Source organism: Myotis davidii, unplaced genomic scaffold (genome assembly GCF_000327345.1).
Source record: "Myotis davidii unplaced genomic scaffold, ASM32734v1 scaffold824, whole genome shotgun sequence".
Taxonomy (NCBI): domain Eukaryota; kingdom Metazoa; phylum Chordata; class Mammalia; order Chiroptera; family Vespertilionidae; genus Myotis; species Myotis davidii.
In genome coordinates, this window is record NW_006294870.1 from 137,201 (window position 1) to 141,120 (window position 3,920).

A 3,920-nucleotide genomic window follows, 5' to 3' on the forward strand; every position below is an offset into this window, starting at 1 on the left:
CAGGGAAGTTTTCTGTCATTATTTCTTCAGACAGGTTTTCTATTCCTTGCTCAGTTTCATCTCCTTCTGGCACCCCTATTATGCAGATGTTGTTTCATTTGGTGTTGTCCCAAGGTTCCCTAGGCTCTCCTCCTGTTTTTTTTAAGTTTTTTTTTTCTATATGCTACTCTGTTTGAGTATTTTTTCTACTTTGTCTTGTAGCTCACTGATGTGGTCCTCTGCTTCTTCTAGTCTACTGTTGATGCTTTCTATTGAGTTCTTTATAGCAGCAATGTCATTTTTCACTTCTTCTTGGTTCTTCTTTATTTCTCTTGGTTCTTACAAATATTGTTGAATTTGTCTTCCATTATTTTCAGCCACTTTATGACAATTTCTCTGAATTCTTTCTCTGACAGATTGCTTGCCTCCACCTCCATTTTGTTTACATCCTTTTCTGTTGATGCCTCCTTTTCTATCATATGTGGGCTGTTTCTTTGTCTCTCCATGATCTCTCTTTTCTGGGTATCTGGTTATGTAGTTCTCTCTCTCCTGCATTGATTTAAAGGCACAAAATACAACACAAAAAGACACAATGCCCAAGGCACTGAACGCAAATATATTCACAATACTAATAACCCCAAATAAAGGTGACCACCAGATAAAAGAGAATTAGTGGATAATAATAAAAAAAAAGAGTGCAAAATGACACTGAGAAAAGAAAAGTAAGAGAGAAAAGAAAGAGAGTAAAACAGAAGGGGGGAAAAAACTATATGGGGAGAAAACTCCAATAGAACAACCACTAGTCCCCAAAAATGCAAACAACAAACACCCAGAGATAAATGCAAACTACAAAAAACAACTAATAACAAGTGAGGAGAAGAAAAACAAAAGCAAGAAAAACCAAAAACAAAAAAAAAAAACAAAAAAGGTTGGCATAAAGGTAAAGTTGAGACAGAGTAAAATGATGCTAAAGGAAAGATGAAAGTAGAATGTAGAACACTAATCCCAAAATAAAATAAAGAGAAAATAAAATGACACTTTTAAAAAAAGGGTAAAATAGTAGTAATAATAATGCTGATTAAAAATAAAAATGTAATAATTAAAAAGATAAAGTCAAGTGAGGAAAAAAGAAAAAAGTTTAGTTTCTTAAGTAAAAGATGAAAAAATAAAAATGTGCAGTGTGAAGGTCATTCACTTCCTCTACTGTTCTGTTTGGCACGACTGTTTCCTAGTCAGGACAGTATTGAAGTTCCCAGCGTTCCACTGCTCCTCAGTGTTATAGGCCACAGTCCTGATTTTAAAGCAGGCAGTACTTCTTTGTTTCTTAGGCTCCTTTATTTGTGTTTACACAAGAGCCAATTTGTGATTCAACCCCTGGGTGGAAGTGTTCCTGGATTGACTTCTGGGCTATAAGTCCTCTCTAGCCAGTATTTAGATTTTGTTTTCCCTGTTGCAGTTAATACTGGTTTGGGGAATAGACTGCCTCAGAGATGGTTCTCTGATCATTATTCCCCTCTCTGATCCCCAGGTTCCACAAAAACAACTTTCCCCTGCAGTCTCTGAGAGTGTCCCCAATTGGTGATCCTATGTACTGGGCTTAGCAATCAAAAGCAAGGATTTAAAGAGAAAAAAAGAGCCAGAGTAAGTGAGCGAACTCGTGACTTTTACCCTCTGGCACTGCACGCAACTCTGTGAAAGTCTCTGTGCACGTCTTTTTTCCCCTGGCACTAAGCAGCCGGCACACTGGTAAAACTTCAGGCTGCCTTTCTGTGCCCAGTCCAGCTATGGGTTAATTTTTAGAGTTCCCTTCTGCCAGTAGCCCTGCAGATCACCTTCCACATTTGCGGATCACACTAGCCCCAAGGGCCATGGATTTTGTGGGGCCTCTAGATCCCCTTGTGCACGTTTCTCTCTCCAACCTGGATCGCAGACCTCACCTTTCCCTAGGCAAAATCTGACCTATCCGTGAGAAGGTGCAGAGCTCCTCCGAGTTCACGCATTTGTGCTGCTTGAGATCGAGTGTTCCTGGGTTTGCAGCTGGTCCTTGGGTGTTGTGGTTGTAGAGTCCCAGGTTGTATAGGCTTCCGATACAGCCACTGTCCCCTTCAAGATGGTGTGGTCTCTGCTGCAGAGCCAGTGGCTCCAGGAGAGATTTCAGCAGCAGTGGAGGCTGCCCAGTCTGGGGAGCCCGGTCTGGCAGTCCCCAACAGTCCCTTGGAGAGTAGCTGTCCCTCACCCACAAATATACACTCCCCGTATGTCCACACACTCTCCTTTCGTTCTCTCACTCAGACACTATCTTGCAGTCTGCCCTGCGGCCAGCAGCCATCTTCCTCTCAATTCTACCTTTTATTGTTGATTTTAGGTCCTATAAATTATAGAAAAGTAGGGATTACTTGCTACAAATGTACTGTTGCTGTCTCAGAATTATAGTAATGGATTTCTAATAGCTTCCATCTTTTTCCTATAATGTTTTTTTTTCCCCAAATGTTAAATACTACAAATAAACATAAAAATTCCTATTGCAAATAAAAAACTCTGAATATTTTTTGTGGTCCAAAACTGTTCACATATATTGACTCTGACTTTTCTATGATTCTTGTAGCTAAAACCTTTTGGTAAACCCAGGTGTCATTTGGTAAAGCCCAGATAAGTATAACTCTAGAATCCTCACTGATGTCTCTCAGGGTTCTTAAATCTTAGACCAAAATCCATAAACCTTTAAAAAGAGAAACTCTTTAGCCTCCAATTGCAAATTTAATGCAAGATCGAGGAAAATCGGGAAGCAAATAACATAGTTTGTTCCTCAGCAAAAGCCATAAACCAATCATGTGTCAGACTTAGGGGCCTGGGAGAACTGAAACTTAGTATATCACACTGACTGCCTTAATCAGCTGGAATCCTTCCACACCAAGGGGGACATTCTTTCAATGCAGTTTCTCAGGCACACTGGAAAGCAGGCTAAATTTAAAAATCACACTGTGGCTAATAACATTGTTTTCGTTCATCTAAAGTAAATGCATTTTTATCTTATAGCCAAGATATTAGCCCTTATGTGGTTATAATTTTACATTTTTCTATATATGTATGCAGCACTAAATGCCTACTGGCACATTCATTCTTGATATGAAAAATTATAAGGAAAAAAAATTGTACATAATGTGACATAAAGTTAGCTTGGGAGACAGTAAAATAAGAGAAGGTTCTCAGTATTCTCTGAATGCAGAAATGTCCTTACTTATCCATCCACAGTATAATAATGCACAAAATTGAAAGCATCCTATGTCTAGTCAGAAGCATGATTTCAATTATATCTTGGTTGTCTACTTATAAAACAGAATAACATATTCCACATTTTTCATAGTTTTTAACAGATTGATGTCAAAAGTATAATTAGCAATTTGGATAACCAGATACACACACACACACACACACACACACACACACACACACACCTGATATATATATCAGGTAAATATATATATATTTAAATATTAAGGATTTATACTCTTGTCATTTTACTAAGATTCATGTTCTATATAAAAATAATCTTGATCTTGTAAGCACAGGTACATTCAAATAGTAACTAGCTTATTCTGGCATTCTACAATAAAACTATTATTGATATTCATAATAATATACATTATAACACATTTTGAGTGGAGTATTCTGGCTCTATTCTTACTCATTTGACTCATCTAATACTCATAATACATTAAGATAGATTTTTTAAGATAGATTTTTAAAGTTTTCATTTGGAGACAAACCCATCCCCATGGTCACTCTCATTTAATCAATTATTTTTCATCATTATTTATTATCTCCTATGTTCTGTAGGTACACCTGTTAACAGATTAAATTTCTGTGTTCCTGGAAATTACCATTCTCTGGTTTCTCCTTTAAACTACTTAAAAACAGTAATAATATTATCTTTCTGTGTT